The 17,383-nt window shown below is 43.4% G+C and overlaps 1 long non-coding RNA gene across 1 annotated transcript in view; it reads right to left on the bottom strand.

Annotated features, from left to right (window-relative positions):
* Positions 1 to 3,402: 3,402 nt before the first annotated feature.
* The window catches only part of LOC145546613 (uncharacterized), a 70,103-nt gene continuing 56,122 nt past the window's right edge, over positions 3,403 to 17,383 (bottom strand). Inside the window, exon 3 of the long non-coding RNA XR_014083073.1 lies at positions 3,403 to 6,796. This is a non-coding gene — a long non-coding RNA (uncharacterized LOC145546613). The remainder of the gene's footprint in view (positions 6,797 to 17,383) is intronic.

The following is a 17,383-nucleotide window of genomic DNA, read 5'->3' as shown; positions in this document are numbered from 1 at the left end:
GTCTGCACTGGAGGGTGTGGCCAGGCACCCTCTTGGCTCCCATCTGGGTGCCAGCAGCGAAGGCAGCCCCACGTTTCCAGACAGGGCAGCCCTGGGTCGCCTGTGGCTCTTGGGCCCCACAGGAGCCCTTCTCCCTCACTTTAGGCTCCTTTTCTACTTGCTAGAGTCACCTTGTGGACATCCATCTTCACTACAACGTTCCAGCCCGTGCAGATGGCTTCTGGACAGTTCTTGCAACTGCAGAATTGGTCTTTCTGGTCTCCTACCCCCCACCCCACCCCCAGTCCACCCCTCACTCCTCCTGGCCTGCTTCCCCGCCCACCACCCTAAAGAAAAAAGTCTGGGCCTTGTCCAACAAGGCCCCCTGTCCCCTTTAACAAGCGGAGTGTGCTGGCATTGCGATTGGTGGTCTTCTCCCTGAAGGTGGTTAATTGGTACAGAATGTAGACTTCAGTTGTCTTGCCAGCCCCGATGAAAACGCAGCTGGCAGGTAGCCGAGACGGAGGAATTTGTCATAGGTTAGATCAGCCCCAGCTCTAAGAACCGAATGTACGGCTTATGCAAATAATTTTGCTTAGCATGGATCCTGTGTTCCTCTTCCCCCTCAGTCCTCCCCACAACTACTTTTTTTCCCTGAAGGGTGGGGAGGGAAGCCGGGGTGGGGGGCGGAGGGTGAGGGGGGTGCGGACAGAGGAAGGAGGCAGAGAGAGCACTTGCTTGCCAGATCTCATTCTCCATCAGAAAGGAGCAAATTGCTTTCCCTAAAAGAAAGAAAAGCGTAGGGGAAAAAGAAGACAAAACACCCATCCTTTGGGCTAATGTACCAAGCATTTGAAAGCTGAATAGCTCAGTAAGAAAGGCCAGCCATGAGTGTATTTGGAGAGACTGTTATCCCCATCAAAACCCATTCGTACTCTCTGGGAGGCCTGTGGAGCACCTGGGTGGGGACTTGGAACACGGGCATCTCTTCCTCCCTTTGCCATGATGGTGTCACCTCCCCAACCCTGCCTTGGTGTGCCGATTGTGGCAGATGCTGACCCCAGCCTCTGGGTCACCCACAGGTCGCAGCAGAGAGACAACTGCAGCGGCTACTATCAGCATATGTATCCGGCAGACAAGCCAGTTCCAAGCTGTGTGATTCAGGATACATCGCTTAACCTCTCTGAGCGACAGTTGCCTCATCTGCAAAAACAGAGTTAGAATCGTTGCCTCAGATGGAAGTACTATACCTGGCACATAGTAAGGGCACAATGACTATCTAATGAGAATGAATAAAGCAAGATAACAAGAGAAGGTAATGAACATGCTGCCTAGTGAGTCATAAGTTGTCAAATGTTGGCTGAATCTTGCCTGGCTCCTAAGGATGGTGAAAAGAACAAAAACTAATCAAGATAAAAGTTGAATTTCAAGGCGTCAAGTTGGTTCAGCCCTGGTTGTACTGAAGATGGAGAGTAGGGGTGGGATTGGGGAAGAAAACCTTGAAGTCAATCGAGGACAGCGTTCCTCAACCTCAACTGCTGACATTTGGGACTTGGTGGTTCTTTGCTGGTGGGGGTGGGAGGCTGTCCTGCACCACGTAGGATGGTTAGTGTCCTCTACCAACTAGATGCCTATAGCAGCTTCCCTGGTTATGAAAACCAAAAAGGTCTCCCCTCCAGGCCAACTCTAGGGCACTGTTGGTGGGGATGTAAAGTGGTACAACTGCTATTGAAGACAGTATGGAGAGTCCGCAAAAAATTAAAAATAGAACTAGCATACAATCTGGTGACCCCACTTCTGGTTATACAGCCGAATGAATTGAAAGCAGAGTCTTGAAGAAGCATCTGCACTCTCGTGTTCACTGCAGCATTATTCAGAGCAAGAGGAAGAAACAGCTTCAGGATCCATCAATAGACGGATAAACAAAGACAATGTGGTCTATACACAAAATGTAATCGCCTCAGCAAAGAGAGACTTCTGTCACGTGCTACAATGTGAATGAACATGAATGAGACATTCGTGCTCAGTAGTTCAGAGGTGACTGACTCTTTGTGACCCCATCGCCTGTAGCCCACCAGTCTCCTCTGTTCTTGGGGTTTTCCAAGGAAGAATACTGGAGTGGGTTGCCATTTCCTCCTCCAAGGGATCTTCCCAGCCTGGGGATCGCGCACCCGTGTCTCCTGCATCTCCTGCTTGGCAGGCAGATTCTCTATCACTGGGCCACCTGGGAAGCCGATTGTTCACAAGCTGTGTGTGTGCGTGCATGCTAAGTCACTTCTTTGCGATCCTATGGACTAGAACCCCCCAGACTCCTCTGTCCATGGGACTCTCCAGGGAAGAATGCTGGAGTGGGTTGCCATGCCCTCCTCCAAGGGACCACAATACTGCTATCTAAACTTCAGACTTGACAGAGATTTCACCAATTGCCCCAATAATGTCCTTTATTGTGAAAGAAAACACAGACGCGTATTGCATTCTTTATCATATCTCTAATTTAGTCTCCCTTAATCTGGACTGGTTCCTAAGCCTCTCTTGGTGTTTTCATGCTGTGGACAATTTTGAAGAGTAGAGCTCAGTTTGTTTGTAGACTGTCCTTCAAGTTGGGTTTGTCTGGTGATTAGATTACATGTGCTTGGCAGGAACTCCACAGAAGTGAAGTTGTGTTCTCTTAAAAATATCATTTTAGAGGCATATAAGATCAAGTTGTCCCATTACTGCTGATGTTAATTTTGATCACTCTTTTAAGATGGTGTCTGCCAGGCTTCTCCACTGCAAAATGACTATTTTGCCCTTTGTAATCGGTAAATGTCTTATGGGTAGACACTGAGAGTATATAAAATTTGAATACTCCTCAAACCTTCCCCCATTGGTTTAAGCATCCATTGATGTTTCTTGCCTAAATCAATTATTATGTTGGTGCCAACTGGTGATTTTCTAATTTCATCATTTCTTCTACATTTATCAGTTGACTTTCCATGCTAAGGGCTTCCCTGGTAACTCAGCCAGTAAAGAATCCACCTGCAATGCAGGAGACCCCGCTTTGATTCCTGGGTTGGGAAGATCCCCTGGAGAAGGGATAGGCTACCCACTTCATACCCACTTCAGTATTCTTGGGCTTCCCTTGTGGCTCAGCTGGTAAAGAATCCGCCTACAATGCAGGAGACCTGGGTTCGATCCCTGGGTTGGGAAGATCCCCTGGAGAAGGGGAAGGCTACCCACTCCAGTATTCTGGCCTGGAGAATTCCATGGACTGTACAGTCCATGGGGTTGCAAAGAGTTGGACATGACTCTGCAACTTTCGCTTTCACTTTCTTTGCTAAGGAAGAGCTTTTCTCTCTTTATTCCTCTCTTTCCTTCCTTCCTTCCTTCTTTCTTTCTTCCATTCCATAAGCATAGGTTCTTTGTTTATCTTTTTAAAATTAATTTTTATTGGAGTACAGTTGCTTTACAATGCTGTGTTAGTTTCTGTTGTACAGCGAGATTCATGGGTTCTTCACTATACCTTTAGTAGTAGTATTCATTTTGATGTTCAAGTTGTTCTAGATTCTGTAAGACCTGCTTTAATATTCTATGAGAAAAGAAGGCTGAACGTTACACACTTGTGTGCACTCAGTTATTTTTAAGGGGGGATGTTTAAATTGTAAATCAAATGTTGAACCAGGGCCTAAAATTCACCAAGGAAAGAGATGTTCATGGTTGAGTACCCAAGCCTTGAAAAAAAAAGGATTGAATGCTTTGAACCTAAGTGTTTGTGTGGGGCTGGGAAAGAACAGCTATGGGAAGGCAGCCCTTAAGGACCAATGAGTCCGTGAACTGTGGAAACCTCTCTGATATGACGGGAGGTTTGAGTTTCCTGTTTCACTCAGGTCATAGCTGAAGGTTATTTATTTAACCTTTTCCAGGAGCTGAGTCTGATCAGCCGTGCAACCCTTCCACTCTCGTGTTTATTCTGATTTGTATCCAGTTGACTTCATTTCCCCCTGCTTCTTCCTCCACACCTGCCCCCAACCACCAGGAAACGGAGCCTCTGGCTATCACCGTGATGCTGAATGAATTATTTGGAAATAGTTTCTTCAAGCATGTGGAATGGCATTTGCAACTTCTGGAGTTGGTTCGTGTGAAAAATACAAATGAAAATTTACTGGGTAGGAGAGCCCGAAGGAAACCCACCAAAGGAGTCCCCAACCTCTGGGATCTAATGCCTGAGGATCTGAGTGGAGCGGATATAATAATAATAGAAGTAAAGCGCTCAATAAATGTAATGTGCTTGAGTCATCCCCAAACCATCTCCCCCCACCCTGTCCATGGAAAAATTTCCTTCCACGAAACCAGTCCCTGTTGCCAAAAAGGTTGGAGACTGCTGCTCTACAGGGCTGCTAATGGTATGCCCCTTGGCATTGGGCAGAACTTGAAAGGTTCATTCACTGTCCACCATCATCCCACCCCACCTTTAGGTAAATTTACACTATATTTGGTGCAAGCTGGCAGGGAACTGTTTCCCATCTTAAACTGGGCTCCACTAGGGGAATAATGACATGCTTGAAAACCACTTGGAAAAAATGGTTACCTCTGCCCAAACCCAGGCATCTAAACTGGTTTAACCTCTTAGGGCCAGGGCAGAGGACAACCAGTCGTAGACACCTAGGTAACCTGCATTTTGTGGACTCTCCAGACAGAACGAAGAGGTGGGGCATGGGAGGGGGCAGCCTCATTCCCTCTTGGTCACCCCTGGAAACTGGGCTCCAGGGCCGGGCAGCACAGGAATTTGCACACATGCTTTCAGGAGATCAAGGAGCCTGCACTTCAGTGGTGGCATTTAGATGTTCCTCTGAAATGCTAATGAAGACTTGATATCATGATTGCTAACAAAGTGAGCCCCAAGGAATTGATACCTTCCAATTGTGGTGCTAGAGAAGACTTTTGAGACAGCAAGGAGATCAAATCTGTCAATCTTAAAGGAAATCAACCCTGAATACTCATTGGAAGGACTGGTGCTGAAGCTGAAGCTCCAATACTTTGGCCGCCTTATATAAAGAGCCAACTCATTGGAAAAGACTCTTGAGACTCTTGGACAGCAAGGAGATCAAATCTGTCAATCTTAAAGGAAATCAACCCTGAATACTCATTGGAAGGACTGGTGCTGAAGCTGAAGTTCCAATACTTTGGCCGCCTTATATAAAGAGCCAACTCATTGGAAAAGACTCTGATGCTGGGAAAGATTGAGGGCAAGAAGAGAAGGTGGCACCAGAGGATGAGATGGTTGGATGGCATCACTGACTCAATGGATATGAATTTGAGTAAACCCCAGGAGACAGTGAAGGACAGGGAAGCCTGGCGTGCTGCAGTCCATGGAGTTGCAAGGAGTCGCACACGATTGAGAGACTGAACAACAACAAAGTTCTTAGACTTGTTAATGGATCACTCCCTTGGATGACCAGGGGCAACAGCACTGAACAAATGGCTCAAAACACCCAGAAAGAAGTTATTGCCTCAGTTGAAAGACTTCCAGGGAGAGACACTTCTCGGTTCTCCTCCATGGCACATTGCACTCACTCAGTTTTCTGGCCGCCAGTACATTGGCTCCATCGACCCTCCATCTCTCCAGCTGATTTTAACCTAGTTTCCAGCTCATCACCCTTCTCAAAAGAAATATCCAAAGCCCCTCTCTCCTTTCATGTTATCCCCCTCTTCTTAGATGAAGGAGAAAAGGAAATTGGGGGTCAGAAGGGCATGGAAACTGATAAACAGGCTGCCAGGTCCCCTTGTTGAGTGGTTCATGCATTTAATCCTCACAACAAATGGGTAAAGCTAAGGGAACTGAGAGTTGGGGAAAATGTGTGATTTGCCAGAGCTTTGAGAGCCAACCCTCCTCCCGCGTGCTGAGCTATGTCGGATGAGTCAGAGGACGGGCTTATGGCCATAGCCTGGCTACAGATTTTCTATACAAATTTCAGTAAATCATGTAATTTCTCTGAATCTGTTTTCTCAACAATACAGTAGGGACTTGTTTGTATGGATACAAATGTATATGTAGAAAGATAGATATGACTATACATATGGAAGGGCTTTCCAGGTGACTCTAGTGAAAAAGAGCTTGCCCACCAAAGCAGCTAGATGTAAAAGATGTGGGTTTGATCCCTGGGTCGGGAAGATCCCCTGGAGAAGGACATGGCAAACCACTCCAGTATTCTTGTCTGGAGAATCCCATGGACAGAGGAGCCTGGAGGGCTACAGTCCATGGGGTCACAAAGAGTCAGACATGACTGAAGTGACTTAGCATGCACACATACATCCATATGGATATCCAGATACATTTCATATATGTTTGTGTGTATCCATTTCTATCTATCTCATTATTTATCTATTTACCTATCATCTATTATATATCTATCATCTCTTTATTACCTATCATCTCTCTACCTATTATATATCTATCATCTATTATATATCTATTGTCTATCATCTATTATATATCTATCATCCATCTATTATCTATCATCTATCTATTATGTACCTATCATCTATTATCTATCTATCTTCTATTATATATCTATCATCTATCATCTATTATATATCTATCATCCATCTATTATCTATCATCTATCTATGATGTACCTATCATCTATCTATCTGTCTATTATCGATCTTCTATTTCCCTCCTAGAAAGGATTTGAAGAACCTCCATCTCCTTACCTCCTACTTCGTAGTCAACTCACTTCAGTTTGCCTTCTATCTCATCACTCCAGGAAACAGCTTTCTTTAAAGTCATCAGTGACCTCCATGTTGCCAGTTTCAATGGATATTTAAGGAAGATCACCTGGAGTAGGAAAGAGCAACCCACTCCAGTTTTCTTGCCTGGGAAATCCCATGGACAGAGGAGCCTGGTAGGCTACAGTCCACGGGGTTGCAAAGCATCAGCCCAATTGAGCACACATGCATCATAGTTCTATTTCTAATTTTTTGAGAACCCTCCATAGTATTAACCACAGTGGCTGCACCAGTTCACATTCCCACCAACAGTGCATAAAGGGTCCCTTTTTCTGCACATCCTTGCCAACACTTGCTATTTCTTGTTTTTGTGTGTTTTTTTCTTTTTTTGATAATAGTCATTCCAGCAGGTGTGAGGTGATACCCCACTGTGGTTTTGGTTTGCATCTCCCTAAAGATGAGTAACGTGGAACACACTTTCCTGTACCTATTGGCATCTGTGCATCCTCCTTTTGTATGGTGTAAGATAATGGTCCCGTTTGATTATCTGGCATGTGTCTGTCCAGTTTCCCCCAACACCATTTGTTGAAGAGGTTCTTCTTTCCCCATTATATATTCTTGGCTCCTTGTCAAAAATAAATTAACTGTATACACATAGATCTATTTCTGGGCTCTCTAATCTTTTCCATTGATTTATGTGCTTGTTTTTCTGCCAATACTATACTTTTTTTTGATTACTGTAGGCTTGTAATATAGTTTTGATGAAGAAGTCAATGAATGGAAACATCATGTACCCAGTTTTACAAGTCAGAAATTATGTGTCATCCTCGATCAATCACCACCCTCGCTGCATATCTGCTCTGCCACCAAGTTCTAAGTATTCTCTTCATGTCCATCCTCGCAGTCCTAGCCCACTAACAGCACCTCTTCCCTGGACTATGCTGACCTTCCAAATCACTCTTGTTCCCCTCCACTGCAGCCAGAGTGATCTTTATGAATTTGAATCTGATAATGTCATTCTTCCAGCTTAAAATCTTTGGTAGCTTCCCTCACTCCCATTGAAAAACTTAAAATCCTTGACATGACTCATAAAGCTTTCCAGGTCTTCTCCCTCCTGATTTCTCTGTGCTTTACAACCACAGGTCACATTCTGTGGGCTCCAGCTACACTCCCCTTCTTCCAGGTCTCTGAATCTGCTGTAAACCCATCCTTCCACAGGGCCTTTGCACTCACTCTTCCTACAAACTGAATCACCACTCTCTCTTCATCTAGGCAAACCCTACCTTTATTTTTTTTAAGAATTCATTTCAATCATAACTTCCCCAGCAAAGCCTCTGTGGCCTCTTTGGCCCGGCTGAATCTCTCTGTTATGTATTGTCATAGCATTAATGACAGTAGAAATTCCTTTAACCAACCTCCCCTTAACTGACTTCCAGATTCACCAACACTTTCCATCTCTCTGTGATTGATACCCAGGGTACTCTGAATGCTGGAAGCAGGTAGGCCACTCTTTAACATGACTGAATATTTCTGTTTCTCTCTTGTTTAGTGTTTGCTTATCAAGAGTCATTTTTGTGCTTATTCCTACACTGATTCACGCTAATTGTGTGTGTTATTGTAATTTACATAACTGAATTAAATATTATGTAAGCCAATGAAACATGAGTACAAAAAGTATTCGTCTGTATGAGAACCAAACTGAGTCATTTGGGAAGACTTGACAAAGGTAAGGCCCCCAAACTTGCTTAGGAGTCAGTGAAACAATTGTCAATGTTTGGAAAGGAGATTACCAAGCCACAGAAGAGTTGTACCGGCTTCTTTTCAAGTCTGTCTTTAACTTCATCCTCCCCTTTCAAGAAATGAAAACAGGAAATCACGGACGATGTATTAAGGGTGTGTTTTATACTAGAAAGACGGCAGAGAAAAGGCATTGCCTCTGCATCAAAAAGATGTGTGTGTGTGTACACACCCATATATATTTCATGTTTAAACTCCTATTCGTGGTTTGTTCCTTTTCTTATGATTCCTTCCTCCAGATGAAACCTTCATGCAGGTAGAAACACCGAAACACCCTCATCAGGACTCATCACAGAGTTCGAGAAGCCCAGAGTAAAAAGAAACGTGGGCTCTTCGTTCAAAGTATATTAGGAATTTCAAGATGGTGACACCATAGCATTCAACCAAGTGTGGGGCCCACCTCAGTGTGGGACCCTGTGACCTGCTCAGGTCACATCCCCATGACACTGGCTCTGGTCCCCATCTCCTGGCACAGAATTTGGCAGGTGGTAAATGATTCTTTCACTCAGTAGGTATTTATTGAGGGTCTTCCATGTGCCAGGCACTGCCCAAGACTCTGGAAATACAGTACAGAACAACAGAAAAAATTCTTGCCCTCATGGAGCTTAATTTCTATTAGACAGTGCTGGGGAGTCAGGGAAGATACATGATAAACAATAAATTATATGGCATTTTAAGGGTCTCCCAGGTGGTACTAGTGGTAAAAAATGTACTTGCCAATGCAGGAGATGTAAGAGACATGGGTACGATCCCTGGATCTGGAAGATCCCTTGGATGAGGACATGGCAACCCACTCCAGTATCCTTGCCTGGAGAATCCCATGGACAGAGAAGCCTGGCGAGCTACAGCCCATAAAGTTGCACAGAGTGGGACATGACTGAATTGACCTAGCATGCACACACATGGCATGTTAGATGGTGTTAAATAAGCAGGAAAGAGGAACAGGGAGTATGACAGATAATAAACATCTGTTGAATAAATGCAATGAACTTCTAACCAAAACTCGAAGAATAGAATGGCAAAATATGATCAAAATAAAAACCTGACCCAAGGAAAATAAGAATATAAACAAAAATCAAAACCAGGAAAAGACTCAAAATCAGTGAAGTTTGAGCTACACGTTTGGCTCTGAGCTTCCCTGTCACCAAAGCAAAACATGAGATGCCACCAGTCACATCGTTCTCTCTTTTTTTAATATTCATTTATTTATTTGGCTGCGCTGGATCTTACTTGCTGTGCGTGGCATCTTCAGTCTTCGCTGTGGTATGCAGGATATTTAGTTGTGGCATGTGAACTCTCAGTTGTGGCATGTGGGATCCAGTTCCCTGAACCAGGCTCAAATCCCTTGCATTGGGAGTGCAGAGTCTCAGCCACTGGACCACCACGGAAGCCCCACATTGTTCTTATCATCAGAAAGGAGGAAGCACACCAGTGTCCCAGGGATAAAGAGAGATAGCAGTCTACGTCTTCCTCCCTGACAGAGAACCAAGTGAGATGGCAGCTGTGAAAATAACCTGAATAAACGCAAAGTACTATGATATACGGGAGGCATTAGCATTAGAATTCTTTCCCAGGATGAAAGAGAAAATTTTCACTGTGATATCTTTGTTTTTCCTGGAAGGGTGCTCAGGAAATTCACCTTTGCAGGCAAATTAACTTTCAAATTGGCTAAAGTTTAGATGTTGGAATCCAACCATCCCTTTGGCCCGCAACGATTTCAATCAGTTCGTACAAGTTCCACCATCTCCCTTCCCTGACCTTTACAAGAGGAAGGAGGCCGCCCAGCAGCAGTCGGGCAGACATTAAAGATGCCCTGGGTCTTGGGAGGATGGAGGCTAGAGATGCTGGCGGCTTTTCTGGCTGCTCCGCCATCATAACCCCAAGGCCCCAGTGGGTCTATCCTCAGTGACGCAGACAGGACTTGTGAACAGAGAGACCTGGAGCCAAGACAGTGCTGCTAAGGGCGGAGAAAAGGAGCCACACCATCCTCACCTTCCTGATATTTTATTTCTGTCTTCCTCTTGTCCTGGCTTGCCACTCATCTCTTGGTGTTTCTGTGCTCCCTTCTCACCACCGTCACCACCATCACAGACTTACAGGAAGTCCTACGTTCTCTGTGTTTCACAGAGAAAAGACAGTTCAGCAGGACAGACATAGGCTGGTTTTGCCTTTATCTGTGGCTGTTATCCTGTGTCTGTGTGTCTGTCTCCCACACACAGACACACCAAATACAGACCTGTGTGTCCTTCAGAGACAGAGAAAGAGGGTTTGATGGGAAACCAATAAATAAAAATACCAGCTACCTTGACTAACAGACTGTCTTTCATCTAGATGGAAAAAAAATAAAACCATAAAACCTCATTAGATCAGAAGCACCTTAGAACTCTAAATGGGGCTCGAAGAAATTCATTTTGTGGCTATTTGAAACATTAAACAATGAGCCACCTGTCTTAGGCTCTTATATTGCAAACATCAAGCTCTAGAGACCAGCTACAGCCAGAGAGGGAAAGATCTGAGTGTTTCACCAAAGACATTGCCAGACTGTGAATCTGCTGCCCTTTGAAGGTCCCCCGTAAAATGTGAACGAGAGAGTATGCTCACCAGGGGCTGGCGTCAACAACTGACACGGGCCCCTTTACGGGCACCCACTTTGGTATCAAAGAGAAATCTTTAATGAAAGAAGAGCTTGCTGCAGGGTTTCTATTTTAGACTTCATACTAGTAAATATAACTCTGGAGACACGGTCTTGGGGCTGGGACCAGCTCGCGCTGCAGAGGGGCTGTTTGAAGTGCACCTTAAGTGTGGTCTTTGAAGCTCTGAGCTGTGGTGCATGTGGTCGTGTCTCTTTCTTTCTCTCTGCCGTGGCGGAGTTGTCAACTGCTCTTCAGTGGCTTATATAACACCCACCTGAACAGGGCGAGGACCTGGGGGGCCAGTGTGCTGGAATCGTGTGTGGCCATCCTTGGTATCAGAAGACAGCAGCATCCCTGGCCTCCAGCCATGAGATGCTTATAGGTCTGCCCGTGGTGGGGACAAAGAAGTCCCCAGACATCGCCAAACATCACCCTGGGGAGTGAAACTGTCCCTGCTGACAGTGCTTCTCTCAATATCCCTCAAGCTTTATTAAGTAGGATTGTAAATTCCGTTCTAAGACTCACAGATCTTGAAATTAAACTTCCAGTTTTCAAAGGGGAAACATGGGGGGAAGTAATAAATGAAGAGGCTGGAATGAATACACACGCACTGCTATGTAAGAAATAGATAACCAGAGATCAAATCAGATGGCAAAGTAGAAGGACGTGCGCCCGTCACTGTGAGACCACAGAAGTTGCAACTAGCTATTGAACAACCATCGACAGGAGGACCCTGGAACCCACTGAAAAAAGATACCTCATGTCCAAAGACAAAGGAGACAGCAGGAGGGGCACAATCACGATAAAACAGATAGCTGACAAGGACCTACTGTATAGCACAGGGAATTCTACTCAATATCCTGTAATTAGCTACATGGGAAAATAATCTGGAAAAGAATGTGTGTATATTATATATATATATATCTCCATGTATGCATACATATGTATATATAGTAGTAGTGTTAGCCACCTAATCGTGTCTGACTCTTTGTGACCCCATGGACTGTGGCCCGCCAGGCTCCTCTATCCATGGAATTCTCCAGGCAAGAATACTGGAGTGGGTTGCCATTTCTTTCTCCCACATATATATATATATATATATATATAAACTTGAAGGCCTTCCTGTAAATACAACAGTTCACCCATGTCCCTCTCATATGTGGCACCTGAATGAATGTTGCCAGAGACAACTTAGACAGAATGGTACTTGGGTAATCTCATATTTTCTACTACCTTTCTAATTGTAATAAGTATTCCAATGGTAATAAGTAAATAGATGTGTGTATGCATGCTCAGTTGCTCAGTCGTGTCCAACTCTGTGACCCCCATGGACTGTAGGCCGCCAGGCTCCTCTGTCCATGGGATTCTCCAGGCAAGAATAATGGAGTGGATTGCCATTTCCACGCCATACGAACTGACTCGCTTTGCTGTACACCTGAAACTAACACAACATTTTAGATCAACTATACTCCAATAAAAATTAATATATATATAAATTTTAAAAATAAATTTTGTTCTAAACATTTGTTGATTGATATTATGATTTTTCTTTAACCTATGAATCAATTCAAAGGTATTAAATTCTAAACGTTTGTTGCCTTCTTTGGTTGTTCAGTCACTAAGTCGTGTCCAACTCTTTGTGATCTCATGGACTGCAGGACACCAGGCTCCTCTGTCCTCCACTGTCTCCTGGAGCTGAAATTCATGCTCATGGAGTCGGTTATGCTATCTAACCACTGCACCCTCTGCTGCCTCTTTCTCCTTTTGCCTTCAATCTTTACCAGCATCAGTGTCTTTTGCAATGAGTCAGCTCTTCGCATCAGGTGGCCAAAGTATTGAAACCTTTTTTAGTCACCTTTTTGTTGTTCATTTATAACCTAACTAGACTATAGTTGGGGAAGGTGGGCTCTATGATCCTTATTTTTTGGCATGTGTGGGGAATTGCTTTGTGGCTGAGTACCTTGTCAGTTACTATAACTATTTCTTACCTGTTTGAAAAAGTGTGCCTTCTTTTACTATTGGGTACAAGAGTCTAAACAGGTCTGTTAGATCAATCTTGTTCATTGTGTCATTTGAATCATAGACATTGTTGCCAATTTTTGTGTTGCCTGACCCATCACTCACCAGAAAAGTGTATTTTAAAATCTGTAACGATTTTCAGTTCCTCCCTGAAATTCAACCAACTTTTTGCTTTTCTGCATTTTGAGTGTCTAGAATAAATAAATGTAAATTTGGGTTGGTTATACCTTCCTGATGAATTGTTCCTTTTATCATGATATAATAAATCTTTTTGCCTTAAAGACATTTACTCTGCTACAGCCTTATAGCTAGTTTTGTTTTGATTAGTATTTGCTTAGTATACATACCTGGCACCCCACTCCAGTGCTCTTGCCTGGAAAATCCCATGGAGGGAGGAGCTGGTAGGCTGCAGTCCATGGGGTCGCTAAAGAGTCAGACACAACTGAGTGACTTCACTTTCACTTTTCACTTTCATGCATTGGAGAAGGAAATAGCAACCCACTCCAGTGTTCTTGCCTGGAGAATCCCAGGGATGGCGGAGCCTGGTGGGCTGCCATCTATGGGGTTGCACAGAGTCGGACACGACTGAAGCGACTTAGCAGCAGCAGCAGCAGCAGTATACATACCTCTTTTTAATATTTACTTTCAATTTTTTGGAATCCTTCTGTTTTAGGTATATGTTTTGAAGGCAGCATAAGTTTTCTTTCTATTGCTTTCACATTGAACCTGACAATTGTCTTTTAACTAGTGAGCGTAATCTACTTAAATTTATCATGTTTCTTCAGACATAGAGAACAGACTTGTGGTCTCTAAGGGGGAGGGGAGTGGCAGAAAGATGGACTGGGAGTTTGGGATTAGCAGATGCAAACTATTATATACAGGATGGATAAACAGCAAGGTCCTACTGTATAGCACAGGGAACTATATTCAATATTCAAAGAATATGAGAAAGAATGTATATATATATTTATGTGTAACTGGTTAACTTTGCTGTATAGCAGAAATTAGCACAACATTGTAAATGAACTATACTTGAATAAAAGATATTTTTTAAAAAGTTACTGTGTTTCTTAATATGTTTATATTTATTTCCACCATTTCTTTCTGTGCTTTCTGTTTATTCATCTTTTTCAAGCTTTTTCTTCCTCTTTTCCTGTCTTTTTTGGATTGATCAAGACCTCCATATTTCTCTTTTTCCCTCAATTAATTTATAAATTACATGCTCTGTTTCTACTCTTTCAGGGGTTAGCCTGAAACTTTAGTCAAGCCAGTTGGACCTAAATTCTAAAGTTAATATTAGTACCCTCTTCCTAGATAATATGCTTCTGAACTGTGGTGTTGGAGAAGACTCTTGAGAGTCCCTTGAACTTCAAGGAGATCAAACTAATCAACCCTAAAGGAAATCAGTCCTGAATATTCATTGGAAGGACTGATGCTGAAGCTGAAACTCCAATACTTTGGCCACCTGATTCGAAGAGCTGACTCACTGGAAAAGACCCTGACACTGGGAAAGACTGAAGCCAGAAGGGGACGACAGAGGATAAGATGGTTGGATGGCATCACTGACTTGATGGACATGAGTTTCAGCAATCTCCGGGAGTTGGTGATGGACAGGTAAGCCTGGCATGCTGCAGTCCACAGGGTCACAAAGAGTCTAACACGACTGAGCAACTGAACTGACCTAAACTGAGAACGTTTTAACCCGTCTTACATATTATTGCTATCCAGCATTTCAGATAGTTCCACTTTAGTTTTACACTCAAGTTTCATCTTTATTTTACTTTCATCATTGTTGGTTTTGAACAATTAGTGCATTTTTTTGGCTTTGCCTAGATGCTTATTCGCATCTTTAATTACCATCCCTTCTTCCCTTAACATCTTTCCCTCTGAGTTCAGTTTCTTCTTTCCTAAAATACTCTAGAAACATTTTCCACAAGTGTCCTTGAACAATACATTCTTTGGGTCATTGCTTAAAAATATCTTTATTTCTTCTCATTTTTAAGTGATAATTTAAGATGGCAAAAATGAAGGCTGACAGTTTTTTTTTTCTCTCAGCAACTTAAAAATATTATCTCAGTATTATTATTTCCACTGTTGCTTTTGAGAAATTAGTTATAAGTCCAATTATGATTTCTTTATGAGCAATCCTTATTTCTGTCTCTCATTTCTTTTAAGATCTTCTATGTCTTTTTCGTTTTTAAGTTTTGCTATGATGTTATGAGGATATGTCTCATCTGCTCTTTCTTAGGACTCATGTCCTGTCTCCGAAGATTTGTTTCTCTCGCAGATTCTGGAAGTTTCTTAGCCTTTTTCTCTTTGGTTGCTTTCTTCCCTCATTCTCTTAATATCCTTCTCCTGAAATTTTATTAGTCATATGTTTCCCCTCTTTCTATTCTCCATGTCTCTTAATCTTGTGTTTATGTTTTCTATTTATATATCTATCTGCATTTGGGGCAGGTTTCTGAAATCTGCCGGTTCTTAAACTCTCACTTCAGCTATATGTTGTTGTTATGGTTGTTTAGTTGCTCAGTCGTGTCCAACTCTTCGTGATCCCATGGGCTGTAGACCACCAGGCTCCTCTCTCTGTGGGATTCTCCAGGCAAGAAGACTGGAGTGGGTTGCCATTTCCTCCTCCAGGGGATCTTCCCAACCCAGGAACTGAATCCACCTCTCCTACATTGGCAGGCAGATTCTTTACTACTGAGCCACCAGGAAAGCCCTCGGCTATGTGTAACTCATGTTAATTTCTGTACTTCCTTGTTCTAGGTTCAATTTGTTCTTCAAATATGTCCGGGTTTTTTTGGTGGTGTCTTAAGATTTTTTTCCCATTTTTTCCTTTACATATCTTTAACAATTAAAAAAAAAAAAACCCACTAATTTCTAGTCTCTCTCCAATAGCTCTGTTTTCTGAATGAAGATTCTTGGTGGTCTACACCTATTGTTTGTTGCATCTGCTGATGTTTGCCCACAGAGGGTTTTGAGATTATCACTTCAGAGTTGTGATATTGTGACATTGGGCATGAGAATTCTGAAGGGCTGCACTAAAGTGTGTGCCCTGCAAGGGTCATTTGTATACAGTTCTCCATGGGGTCCCAGCAGCAGCATCCACCAAAGATGCTTTCTTATTATTTTGTTAAGTCGAGGGTTCCTGGACCACTCAAGTAATGTCAATTCAAACCCCTGCTCCCCTGCAGTAGAAGCGTGGAGTCGTAACTGCCATGGATGTCCCTTGATATTTCTCAAAACTTTCATTCATTCCTCCTTCATCCTTTCATCCAGCAAAAATCTTTAAGCACATCCTCTCTGCTAGACACTGTGATAGACTGGGGACTCAGTCATTATTTTGTGAATTTATTGACTCAGTCAACAATGTCTAAGCACCTAATAAGTACCAGGCATAGATAAATGAAAGTATTAGAGGCTCAGTCGTGTCCTACTCTTTGCGACCCCATGGACTGGGCCCACCAGGCTCCTCTGTCCATGGAATTCTTCAAGTAAGAATACTGGAGTGGGTTGCCATTCCATTCTCCAGGGGATCTTCCCAACCCAGGGATCAAACCCTGGTCTCCTGTATTGCAAGCAGATTCTTTACCATCTGAGCCACGAGGGAAGTCCTTAGGCCTAGATAGGGTCTCTGCTTTCAAAGAGGTTAATATTAATAATATTAAGATTCAGGCAGGAGACAAGTAAACAAATAAGAACTAGTTGAGTTGATGTTTCACAGAAAACAATAAAATTCTACAAAGCAATTATACTTCAATTAAAAAATAAATTATTTTTGAGATCTGAAGCAAAAATAAAATAAACAAACTAGTTGACCCAGTGATAAGGCAAAATAATAGTGAAATCAAAGCATGCTAGAGTGCTTATCTTGTATACATATGACAGGCTCTGAGGTTTCTGCCCTCAGAGCAGATTTCCCGGGAAGCCGAATGCTCCCCAGAGGCTCTGGGTGCTGACTACCTGTATTCTCTGGCCAGGAGAGCCCAACATGAGCCCACAGCAGGGTATGACCTGGCCTGAGGGCAGAGAAGCAGGTTCTTGCAGAGAATGGAGCCAGAAGGACCAGAGCCCCCGCGGAGGTCTCTCTGAGGCCCTGCATGTCTGGCTGACCGGCCGGCACTGACTTCTGAGAGCATGAATATCTTGCCTTCCAGCCATTCAAACGAGCTGCCGTGGCCTCCTTGGTCAGGAACTTTGACTCCCTGCTGACCTGGTTTTGAACTAGTGACCTGGAGGTGAGCCAC

The sequence above is a fragment of the Giraffa tippelskirchi genome, chromosome 4 (assembly GCF_054371585.1).
Source record: "Giraffa tippelskirchi isolate mGirTip1 chromosome 4, T2T-mGirTip1v1.2.pri, whole genome shotgun sequence".
Classification (NCBI taxonomy): domain Eukaryota; kingdom Metazoa; phylum Chordata; class Mammalia; order Artiodactyla; family Giraffidae; genus Giraffa; species Giraffa tippelskirchi.
Note: the sequence above shows the minus strand (reverse complement) of the source record. Positions and strands in the feature narration are given on the sequence as shown.